The sequence below is a fragment of the Sinocyclocheilus grahami genome, unplaced genomic scaffold (genome assembly GCF_001515645.1).
Source record: "Sinocyclocheilus grahami isolate Dianchi unplaced genomic scaffold, SAMN03320097.WGS_v1.1 scaffold1.1, whole genome shotgun sequence".
In the NCBI taxonomy this organism is placed as follows: domain Eukaryota; kingdom Metazoa; phylum Chordata; class Actinopteri; order Cypriniformes; family Cyprinidae; genus Sinocyclocheilus; species Sinocyclocheilus grahami.
The window spans coordinates 1,590,292-1,602,965 of NW_015505180.1; the positions used below are offsets into that span (position 1 = coordinate 1,590,292).

The 12,674-nt window shown below is 38.3% G+C and overlaps 1 long non-coding RNA gene across 1 annotated transcript; it reads right to left on the bottom strand.

Moving 5' to 3' along the window:
- Positions 1–4,574: 4,574 nt before the first annotated feature.
- Positions 4,575–12,604, bottom strand: LOC107573250 (uncharacterized). The gene is made up of 4 exons (XR_001607530.1): positions 12,546–12,604; positions 7,067–7,212; positions 5,095–5,192; positions 4,575–4,649 (listed from the first exon to the last, which is right to left on the bottom strand). It is a non-coding gene; the product is annotated as an uncharacterized lncRNA (long non-coding RNA).
- Positions 12,605–12,674: the final 70 nt, after the last annotated feature.

Genomic DNA, 12,674 nt, shown 5'->3' on the forward strand with positions numbered 1-12,674 from the left:
TCAGACCCGTTCCACTCGACATGCATGGCTGTGATGGATAAGATTTCATTAGGTCCTGAACAGTGAAATTCTGTCGCCGAATTCTAACGCAAAATCACCTGTGCGTGAGGAAAAAATCTAAACCATTAGCGAACATTTCTATTTACACACCTTAAACGTTAAATAACAACGGCTACAGACAGCAACGAGCTGCAATTCGTGCCCTACAGCTATGGAGACTTTTAAAGCGAAAGGATAAGCCCATATGACAGACATACAATTACACGATTCCATTGGTGTGTATTATACATTCGGTTTACGAATAGGAAATGAACTGTCACATACCGCATACACATGGTTATCAGCCAAGCCAAGTGGAAGCGACAGAAATGTCATGACTGTAGAGGCAACATTTTGAAAACTGAGTACTATGAACATATACTATCTATAGGCTACTATCAATATGGGCGGTGCATTGGCAACAACAGAGGTCCAAATATATTATACCAAAAATAAAGGAAGCAATAAAAGAGGGAACTAAGCGTAAGCAGCCAATAATCTGTGTGTAAACAGCCTAAAATGTCGATTTAAGGAAAGAACCCGGTCGAGCAAGTGCATTACTACGGAATTCCTCACGGCGGGCGCGGTATTATCTCTCGAGCCACTGCTCGCCAGGAAAAAGTTGATACAACGTAGCGCCGAAGGTTCCAAACATTTCGCGCCAAACATCAACAGTTATAGTGTAGCAAACAAACCGCGAGACCATAACAATAAGCAGAACGCGCCCCTGAAACAACGCTCGTGCAAAAGCAAAACTATTAAAGCACTGCTTTTCATACCTCCTTCTTGGTCGGCTTGCAGGCAAGCGGGGATATTTTTCTTCCAGCCCGGCATTTCGGTGGCGTCGTGTGCATTCAGGGGCTAAATCTCAGGCGCATTTCACTGACGGCACAGGCGAGCATTTCCCCGCGCCTCGTCCCTTCTATTCACTGGCGACCGGTGTAATTGAACGCCGTGTCTCCCTCAGCCTCGTTGTGGAGCTGAGCTGGGGGTGTGAGCAGACACACGAACGTGAAGGTGCCCACTACAACCCACTACAATAAAGTCTTTCCCTTTCCTACCTTCCCCAAGCCTAGAATTGTCTCATTATTTTGTCGCGTTAAAGCTTCACATTGCAGCCCTAGTAACCGTCACCCCACAACACGTTTCTGTTAGTCTGTAGTCTAAATGAAGTGTAAGTGTGTGCACTGGGGCTAATGGTCTATTCCACTGTTTTAAAAGTGTGTGTCTTATTCATTCACATCTTAGTGGGGTGGGTTTGAGGCAGTGTCAGTGTCAGACAATATTTGCCCCCTGGAATGGATTTTCTTTGCCTTTGTGAAGGTTTAATGCTTTTCTAGTCATGTAAAACATAGTATGCTGTTCATTTAGGTCAAATGTTTCAACAGGATCAATTTAATGTAATACATTTTTCATCTGGACCATTAAGGCTGTTAAGTATTAAATCAAATAAACAGCAAATGGGTCAATAACAATATTACATTCATTTTTTGTCTGGATGTAGTATGCAATTCAGAAAAATACATTAAAAGGCCATTCATAAAATGACTTGATCTACTATGATGTTGCTTTCAGTTTCTGAATTAAAAGTCATTTTGATATGTGATCACTTAAAAAGAAAAAAATTGTCGTTGGATACTCTTTTCTGAAATTCCTGAAAGACGTGTGTTGTTTTTGTAAAAGTCATTTTATTATTAGGAAAAACATTTTGTTTATAAATATTATCAATATTTGAAGACCTTCTGTCTGACATTTCAAAGTAAACGCCAACTTGTTTTGACACACGTGTTCAAGTGTTTGTATTCAAGATTCAAGGTATTTTAGTACTTTTTTACTTGATACTTTTACATTCAATAAATCAAAGTGGAGAAAATGGCACAAGAATTATTCAAAAGTGTATTCTGTAACTGTAAATGGTTCTGAATGGCTGTTCATTGCTAAGCATTATGTTCTCTTGCAGAAGTGTATACCTTTAATGGAGTGCTTTTAGACAAGTGTTTAGTTTAACCTTACTTAAGTGTTTTATTCTAAACCCATGGCCAGATAGGCAAATATACCACCACTAATGAATTATGTCAGATGTTCAGTAACATTACATTCATTAAAGTGGCCTTTTTTACACATTTTAAATATCTTTTTCCACCACTCTTTATCCACCTGTGTGAACTAAAAAATTAGGAACATGATTCATATCTCAGTGTTTCCAGCATCTATTTGTAATTTATGAAAGCTGCATTAATCTTTCTACCAAACTGTTGTCCGTTGCATGCAGTAAGCGTCAACCCACCTTCAGTAATTGTGCAGCAGTTTACAGTTTCAACCTTTAACTATCTCCTGGTGAGTGGGTTTCGAGAGCCTATAATGTGCTGAACTCAAACTTTAATTAACCGTTTATTTCAGTGAGCTGGTAATTTAATTATATCTGCTTATGTAACATTTTCAGCCTCATAGAGGTTTTAGATGTTACTGGATTAAGGACTAAATATATGTACAGCAAAGAGAAAAACAAATACTTTAGTTAATGCAATCAGTTAAATATTTAGTTTTATATGAGTAAATATTCACATCTGATCCCAATCACATCTGCTGTTATTTTTAATTAAGTTCAACAGCACTGGATGAACAAACACTGGAAAAACAATTATTAGTATTAGATTTTTACAAAAACCGTTGTATGAAAAACAATTTCCGGCATATTGTGCTTTTTTTTAGTTCTCTTTAGGGAGCACTCCTTGCATTTAACCCTACTGCCCTAAACAGCGGGTTGCGGTCTATGTTGGTGGTCTCCATTACCGCTGGCATAAAGCAACATGGCGCTTCATGCTTCTGCCAGCATGTACACATCTAATACACAGCCACTGAGAAAAAAGTATCCAGATAAATGTAGGTTAGGTGACGCTGCTTCTAAGTGGGCATTGTGACACATCATCATCGGCCTACTTTTTCTCAGACCCTGCTGTTTTTTTATTCCTTATGTGTTCCCTCCCCCTTCTCATTCCCTGTCCATCCATCCACCGGGGTGCCCTGGCGGCTTCATGCGCGCCGGAGCGTAGACTACGGGGCAAGGCCAGTCTGTAATGAGTCAGGTCGGGCAGAGCTTATCCTCATTCTGAGTCCATTCTTCCATTATGCCATCCATCCATTCGTCCCTTGGGCTGCATACCGAGTAGCACATCATCCTCTGACATGATACAGCAGACAGGAAGTGGAAGGAGGAAGGGGGGTTAGCATGAGGGAATGCGATGCCCTTACTTAGTGGCTCCCAAGGCCTAATGGTTTTCACTGGTCGGTGTAGAGGTGAAGATGTTGAGGAGCAGGGCAGAAGTGAGGATGGTATTTTATTACACTTGGGAAGGATTCTAGTTGGAGATTATATATTCAGGTGAAGGCCAAGCTTGATGTTCCTTATAGTTCCTATTAATATGTGTAGGCTTCTACTGTTGTTAAGCACATCGCACCAGAGAATGACTACTCAAGGCTGCATGTAAAATGCTGTTTTGTGACCCCAGTCTTTAAGGGGTGGTGAGGGGAGTCCAGAAAACTACATTTAGAGGTCTCGTCAAGGACATTTTTTGTTTTCAGCACCTGTTTTTGCACTATATTTTCCAATACAGCATTTCAACATAAATGTAAGACTTTTTTTAGCTTACACTATAGGTTAGTGTTTGAACAAATGCCTCCTCAAGACAATAGAGAGTTAAGGAATTTCTGGATAAAAATGATGGTTTGCTTAGAGTTTTCACCTGGAGAGATTCATGCGCATCTAATGTTTAGATTGGTTAGTCATACCTAATCTGTTCCGTTAATGATGCATGATGCAGAATGTGGCACTTTTTGGGCCTTCATATGGTGGCTTTATAAAATTAATGAGGCATAGCAGTTACTTGACTCATCCTATCGCTCATTACAAACCAGTTTTCATTATTGTATCGGACAAAACCCTAATATTATTATCAAGGAATAGCAGTTCAATAACACAGCAGTTCATAACAAAATACAGTTTTATGCATTGATTCTTAAACGTTGCCATTTTATATTAGAATAGTAATAATGAGAAAGTCACAACTGCAAAGGGAATAGCTGTTCTCTTTAGAAATAGCTTCATAACTGAACAGTGTTTCTCGTTCTTCAGAAGCACAGTGCTGACGACACGTCCTGAGTAACGATTTCCAAAAAGTTGCAAACATTTCACAATTTTTCCATCATGGTCCAAACGTAGCAGTTACTTGACTCATCCTATCGCTCATTACAAACCAGTTTTCATTATTGTATCGGACAAAACCCTAATATTATTATCAAGGACACAGCAGTTCATAACAAAATACAGTTTTATGCATTGATTCTTAAACGTTGCCATTTTATATTAGAATAGTAATAATGAGAAAGTCACAACTGCAAAGGGAATAGCTGTTCTCTTTAGAAATAGCTTCATAACTGAACAGTGTTTCTCGTTCTTCAGAAGCACAGTGCTGACGACACGTCCTGAGTAACGATTTCCAAAAAGTTGCAAACATTTCACAATTTTTCCATCATGGTCCAAACATTCCAGCTTTTACCTTCCAGGCCATTTAACTTGTCATCCACCTTGTCCATTATACGCTTTCATTTAACTGCAGAGGAAGACAGCAACACAATTATTGTCACATTTTGATGGATATTAATGCGAACATGTTTCTGAGAGACTTTGATGTGATGAATCACAGAGCGATGTTGCAGAGCTGCTACAACAAGTGTGTATTTTAAATAAACTTTCGCTATTCAACCTGTCCACTGTGGTTGTACATAATTGACCATGTTTAGCAATTATTAGAACACTCTGTAATTACCATGCAGTTGTTATGAAATAACAATCAGCAGGCATTGATCTTGACGTCTTGTCTAAGTATTGGCATGCTTGCATACCGAATGATGGACTGCCTCATTTGAAGGTGTAATCAAAAGACAAGCAGGCCGCCATTACTGCTCTTAACTGTCAATGCTAATAACAGTCATTCACCCAACTGTGATTCATGAGATGAACTTTCAGGCAGGACACACAGTTATACCCAACTTTACCCAGCATGCCTTGAGTTGAATTCCCATTCACTCTCAGCAGCGTGCAAGGCCAGTGAAGCTCTCTGTACTGTACGTCTGTAGAGTTGAGCAGATGGAGTCTAAAGAGAGGGAGCATAAATAAAGAATACAGGAAAGATGGTGAATGTACAGATGGGGAAAAAAGCGAATTTCTTTGCTCCTGAGGAGGTACCCGAGGGTCTGCAGAGGAAGCTGAAATCGCAAATTCGCATGCAGGTCTTGCAGTAGAGACCGGCTCCCGCTGCTGCTAAGAAAGGCCAGGCTTCGCACCATGGCTGCCTGTGCACAATGTAATTCACGGCCCTGTGGCAGCTCCTTAAGTCTCACGGGGCAATCAAAGGCAATATGATTTCTGCTTCAATCAGAGCGCTTTAGTGCCCATTACACTTCTTGTATGCATGGGCAAATAAAAATCCAGTGGCGGTGTACTTCCTCTTAGCAGCCAATAAGCTGCTGAGGGACAGATATTGAAAAGCCAAGATGAAGCCAAGGAGAAAATCAAGAGAAAGTGAAAAACAACTACTCAGGGAGAAATTAAGAACAAAATATTCAAAAGAAATTCAGCATCACCATGACTAGACGAGGCTATTGACTTTGTGTGACAGTCCTTGGAGTTTTTTATGAACAATATTGAAGCTCCTGGAAGATGTCCCTGCCCCATATACCATTTCTGCCTTAGTAGGAACAAAAGCAAAGAAGCTCGAAGCTGTCCTACAAACAGATTAATTCTTGTGGTTTCTGTTGCGTGTATGTTGGGTTTTTTATAGCATAGACCCTTTCTAGTGGGCTAGCAAGAAGCTTATAATTGTCAATTATGACATTATATAAAAGAAATCCTAGAAAGGCATTAAAATACAGTCAAATTTTGTAATGAGAGAAGTTCTGTCAACATTGACATGTTCACAAAGATATATAAAATAGTCAGTACTATTTTCACTCTTGTTTGGCACTGCTGGAGTGTAGAGAACAGTTCCTATGAGACCCACCGCTCTAGACAGTATAGTCACGCATCCTCTGCGGTGTCAGAAATGGTCGGCAATAATTTTGTCTTTATTTGCCTTCCCCATCTAAGGCTTGTCAAGTTCCCTGATGTTCAATGTATCAAAATGACAACTAGCAGCAACTGCAAAACTTGAAGGCACAGTAGGGTTTTGTGCTGTGCTCTGCTGTAAGGCCTAGAAACGTCCAATGAAGAGTCAACCACTAATCCAAATGCATCATGACAACTAATGACATCATTGTGTGCTTCTGTACCTTTTAACCTCTGAAAGTTTTAAATGTACTGTCTGTGATGACTCAAAGTAATCTCCCCAAGGCCTTAAATCCATTAATGAATGCTCCATTATGAATCATGTTTGGTAGGATGAAATCACCTGAAAATGAAATTCTGTCATCATTTACTCACCATCTTTTCGTTCCAAACCTGTATGGCTTCTTTTGTAGAAGAAATTTTGTTAGGTCTTTTTCATGCAATTACTATGAAATGGGACTAACCTTAAAATAGGATGTAAAGACCCCTAAAAGCATTAGAAAATTCATAAGCCTCATCAGTCTTATGATAGCTTTGTGTGAAGAACAGACCAAAATCACAGAGTTACTGAGTTGAGAATGAAAAGTGGATCAGTTTAAGATCATTCTGACGGGTCTTGTGAACGGATTCATTTAAATAATCTAATTTAAAAGAATGATTCATACATTATTCTCATGAAATACTAGAATGGCTGTCAAGATTTTCAGCTAATGATTTAAATCATCATTTTTTCAAGACTTAATGATTTAAGTCTGTTTGTCACACAAACCTATTGCATGGCATGGAATATAGCGTTCAAGTCATATAGACACTTTTTTGACGCTGATGTGATGGTGACGTTTTGTCATTTTGGGGCTTGAAAGCCCCAGTCCACATACATTTGTATTATTCAAAAAGAAGTGACCAGGATGTTCAATAACTCACCTTAAGTTATCATACGAATCATAAGTTCACAGAACTCCTTGTAATGTTTGCTTCTGTGCTGAAATGGACAATGAAGTAAAGAACACAAAGGCCCCAAGCATCTGAATCACTAGACGAGGAGATCAATAACTGTACCAGTACAACCTCTGAAAGAGAGGAGACAAAGGCCTGATGTTACGCAAGAACAGTGCAGCATTTCATTCACTGAATAAGCAATTGTTGAGAAAAAAAACATTATGTACTCAAACTGTCCTCATTCTCATCTCATTTTAATCAAGGCAACTACAAATTTCTTGATCAATTATCAATGCATTTATCATTTATCTGTCTCATATATGGTTTTAAATGATTCTTTTTATTAATTAAACTTTGGAAAAACTCCTTGCCTTTTGATCTTCGTGGCTTCTTGATGCAAAAAAAATATTTCAAATAAACTTATAAGTACTAGAGAATTCAATAGCCTTTATTTACTGCTCAAACAAAAAACCCACAGCTCTCTTTGATATTCTTTACAGATGAATCCTTTGTGGATCTCTTACATGCTCTATGTGACTTTGTGTGAGTATGTGATTGTTTTAGCAAACAAGGGATGCAGAGAGAGCACTTTTTAATAAGACAGTTGTTATGCAAGCACTACAAACATCAATTCTCAGAAGACCACCTGAATACAAAATGGTTGTTTGTGTCCCTGTGACAAAACAGTATTGAACAGTATTGTTCTTTAAAATAAGAAAAATGCTAAACAGTACAGTCACATATTGCTTTGATTCTTAGATATGTAGCGAATCAGCTCATGGGGAAATATGAATAATTAACCACAACTAGTTATAGTTAACTATTCATATTTTAGATCCACTGTAGATATTTAGCTGACCACTCAGGGTCAACTGTCTTGTCAATTCTAAGAACGTTTCATTGAGAATTTCTCTGCATTATTAAACTGGTTCATCTTAGTACAGAATGTCTTTCTGCCTCACAAACAGAACTTCTGCCAGCACTTCAACATATATTTCCAACTCAAATAGCTGTTAGCCAACAGAGACATTGCTATCAGTTTTAGAGACACTAAAGAACAAATTATGAAATAAAATATGATCACACGTGGCCTGCGGTACTTAAATTTCAAACCCAATTAAATCACCAGCTTTCGAAAACAGCTTTCTCCGAGGTCTTGCTGTCAACATTAAGGCTTCATTGGGTTCTTGGTTAATCAAATGTGAATTAGATTAAGCTCTTTAATTAGCTAAATGTGTTGAGAATAAGAGTGGGTTGGCCAAGAATGAGTCTAATTAGGCAAGGCCAAAATCTGCTGGAAAGAACATAACAATGTCAAGTGATGAATTACAGAGGACATGATTTTCTTCCACCTCTGTTTACTGGATGACACTAAATTCATGGAGGTTTCTTAAATCAGGAAACATAAATTATTATACTACCCCATAAGGCCACGGGAGAGGATTTATAAATAGTGAAGTGAAGCTGATAGGTCACGTGACAATGACAACATGGCGAATGTAGTATGTCCAGATTACATTCATACTACACAGATTCATACTATATAGAACATACCTTTTCAGCGGCCGCAAAGTAATGACTTATTTAGAATAAGTACCTACTCATGAGAGTATGCGATTTCGGACACAGCCTAACACTTGATTCGTTCCTGAATGAATCAATGTTTTTGAATAAATAGTTTGAATGAATGATTCAATGTCTCAATCACAAAAACAGTCAATTACTGCCATCTACTGGCATAGCAATGTAACCTGCAGAAAGTGTCACTGACAAACACAACAAACAAGCAAGTCCCAGTGATATTGTACTCTTATATGACCACTCGACCATATGAAACACTGCTTGACCAGTTAGATCGGTGGACCAGAAATAACTTTTGCATGATTGAATGAATGAATGATGCATTTATATAGCGCTTTATTGTGTATTGTTGTACACCCAAAGCGCTTTACAATCATGTGGGGGGGGGGTCTCTCCTCAACCACCACCAGTGTGCAGCATCCACTTGATTGTATTTATTCGACATAATAACTTCAGGAACACCAATAAATGAGTGCCATTATTAGTTTTAGCCTTGTTTTTATAGCAACAGTGGAACAAATTTAAGTGTTGACTAGGGAATAGGACCTGTTTCATCCACATAAGGACCACAGCTGGAGTTTTTGAATGTAGGGAACTAAATGTAATTAATAAAATACCCATATCAGTATAGAGCAAATCCGAATATTGGGAAGAACCTGTCTCCCTCCATGTCTATGGTTGTCTTGTCCCTGCACTGACCACTAAGTCATTGCCTCAAAGTTGAACTGAAAGTCATGTAAATGATATGGTAAACCCTTTCAGAATCAGTGTATATTTAGGTATATTAGGGGTCTGTACTTGTTGAAGATCGTTAATCGGTGACATGTATATGTTCTCCATCAACCTGAGGTCTCGGAGCAGGTGGTGAGTTCAAAGAGGTTGTGCTGGAAGGTGCTTTATACCTTGCATTACATCCCCTTTGGGAGCCTTTGGGCTATTCCGTTGTGCTCTGTGTTTAAAGCATTGATTAATCAGAGAGCATGCCTGCAATGAGGCCACACACTCATACACCTATACACTCGCACTCGCTCCTGCGGGCTACCTCCCTTGAGGGCTCTGAGCTATTTCTCACTGTGAATCAGGAGGCAGAGAGAGAGGCCGTAAAGAGAGCAGCGGTGATGAAGAGCTAGATCAGACACTGTGATAGACAGACTCGAGGAGGATGCTGGATGAGTGCAGAGACACCGTCTAAGAATACATGACCTTGTATAATTGCCCCTTGCATTTAATTTAGCTGCTGTTGACCAATCATAAACTGAGAGGCTCTTGACAACTATGTGGTGATGGATCAAACACTGAGGACATACGCCACATGCAGCATCTGTAAAGGCTTTGTAAACGCTGTCGGAATGAGTATTTTAGGTCAGTGCCATATTTCAGTCTGATTAATGCTGCTGTAACAATGACTCTAATTAAGATAGTAATTCAGATGTGGATATAAAATACTTTGACTAAGCAGCTGTCGGAAGCAACATGGTGTCCATATTAAAAAGCAGAGTTTGAAGCTGTGAGTAATTTTACTTGAAACTGGAGAGGAAATATGAAGACAAACACTTCTGATGAGTCAATGTAGCACAGTGCGAATTGTCTCTCTCTCTTGCTGTGTCTCTTTGTCTCTGTCTGTCTTTCCTTAATAAAGTCAGCTGAGGTAAACAGTTTGATAAAGGTGAAGTGTGTAATAATGTGGCTGTTACACATTTTCTTTAGCCCAGCTTAAATGAATAGTTAAACAAAAAAATGATGATGAAAATAACCACTTAAATTTCAGTTTCTTCCTCAATGTGAAATCACACACTTCACATTTAATAAAACAGAACAGGGGGTGATGAAATGAGCCATGTTGCTATTTCACAGTCATCCGTGTGCTTCTTTGAGATAGTGAGGATGAAGTAGAAGATAATGTTTATATGTATAGGAGCCTGTAGTAATGAAGTGCTCTCCTGAGACTTTGCCTTGAGGCTCTTTATATTGAACAAATAACATCTTTGCTATTACCATGTATTCACAGCTGACATTCAATGTGGCCCATGAATTCCTTTTTTTCCCCTCTTCAGGTTAATGCGTCTGTTACTTGACTAGCAATTTAAGTTGAGTGTTGGGCCAGGAAATTACATTTAATTTTAATGTTAAGTGCAACAAGGGGTGGCCATTGCTTGAGTAGAACGCAATTACCTCAATTGAATAAATCATTAATGGTCCATAGATTGCAGTCCTTTCAAAACAAGAGGTCATTTGTAATTTCTAAATTGCATGTAGCAGAGAATTGGGGGAAAAGTTTGAAAAGTCTTCAGCATGCATGAAAGTGTCACATATTCATCAACCTATTTGCTTTTTGTAATCCATTTTATGTCACAATAGAAACTTTTTACGCACAGACTTGGAAATAAGGCCACAACAGTCTTTTCTTCCCTTTGCCCCTGTTTTGCTAGCAGCATCTGAGCGTTAATGCCCACAGAAAGAGGCATGCCAGAGCTATGGGCATGCTTTTCTACTTCCATCACACAAAAATGCCTGCACGAGGTAACATAATTGGGACATCATTTCCTGAAAAAGCCTTGGATAATCTTAGGCAATCAATTGCATGTAGCAGAGAATTGGGGGAAAAGTTTGAAAAGTCTTCAGCATGCATGAAAAAGTCACATATTCATCAACCTATTTGCTTTTTGTAATCCATTTTATGTCACAATAGAAACTTTTTACGCACAGACTTGGAAATAAGGCCACAACAGTCTTTTCTTCCCTTTGCCCCTGTTTTGCTAGGAGCATCTGAGCGTTAATGCCCACAGAAAGAGGCATGCCAGAGCTATAGGCATGCTTTTCTACTTCCATCACACATCAATGCCTGCACGAGGTAACATAATTGGGACATCATTTCCTGAAAAAGCCTTGGATAATCTTAGGACAGAAAAACACATACTGTATCTCTGTAACATTCAGCCCCTTATAATCTAAGAACCACTAATCTAAGAAATTAAAGAATGTCTTGTAAGTGTTAAATTCACATTAGGGTCCAAAGGTCTAAGGCAAAAGTCTTTTATGCATAAAAAAGGCATAAGATTTGTTTTATCCCTCTGTTTTGGTATAATAATAACAGATGTGATCTCAGATTTTTGGATCATTGTAAAAAAAAATGTGCATTTATATGTTATAGAAAAGACATACAACACACACACACAAAAAATTGTATTATAGAGGGTACACCTAACACTCGGGCCAGAAGTCAAACCTGTCTTAGGGAGTACAGAGTAAAGGATAATTGCTAGTGATTTCTCTTTTCTCTCTCCCTCTCTCTCTCTCTCTCCCATTTATTTCATGTGTCACTATAGAGGTAGACAATATCATTTGAAAGCTTTTTGGAGTACCTAGTTATCAAGTGACCTCTAATTACTGATCCAAATAGTCAAGGACGGATCTGATTTCAATATAGTTTCCATATTGACTGTTATAAAAACTAACAAACAAACAACAACAACAACTGAATTTCAATGAAAAAGTGTTGTTTAATAAAAACATACTATAATGTTAGATAAAATACTGAAATTGTTTAGATCTCTGCATTTATATAAAGATGCTGTAATGTTAGATAATATACTGTAAAGGTAAAGGCAATTGTTTATATATATATATATATATATATATCTCCAGTCAACAAATGTACAAATGTACCATATAATATAACTTGCGACCCTTCACAAACAAAGCAAACATTTGGCCAACAAGTTATATTAATTGTTGACTATCTAATCTATATATTTACCCAGTAACCTACACAATTCTGGGACAGATAACAGCACACGTATGATTAATTTTGAGCACAAAACAATAAAGGGTTGTGTTAAATGATTTGTGTACAATCAAATAATATTTATAAGAACACCTTTACCTGTCATTACCACGAAAATGATGCCCAAAAGATGGAGTTCCCATGCTATCCAAGTAGGCAGCTCACAAGGTTTTGAAACACAGCCCCATTCTCACCCTGTCTTCTCACAGACAGCAGCGCCTGTCTAGT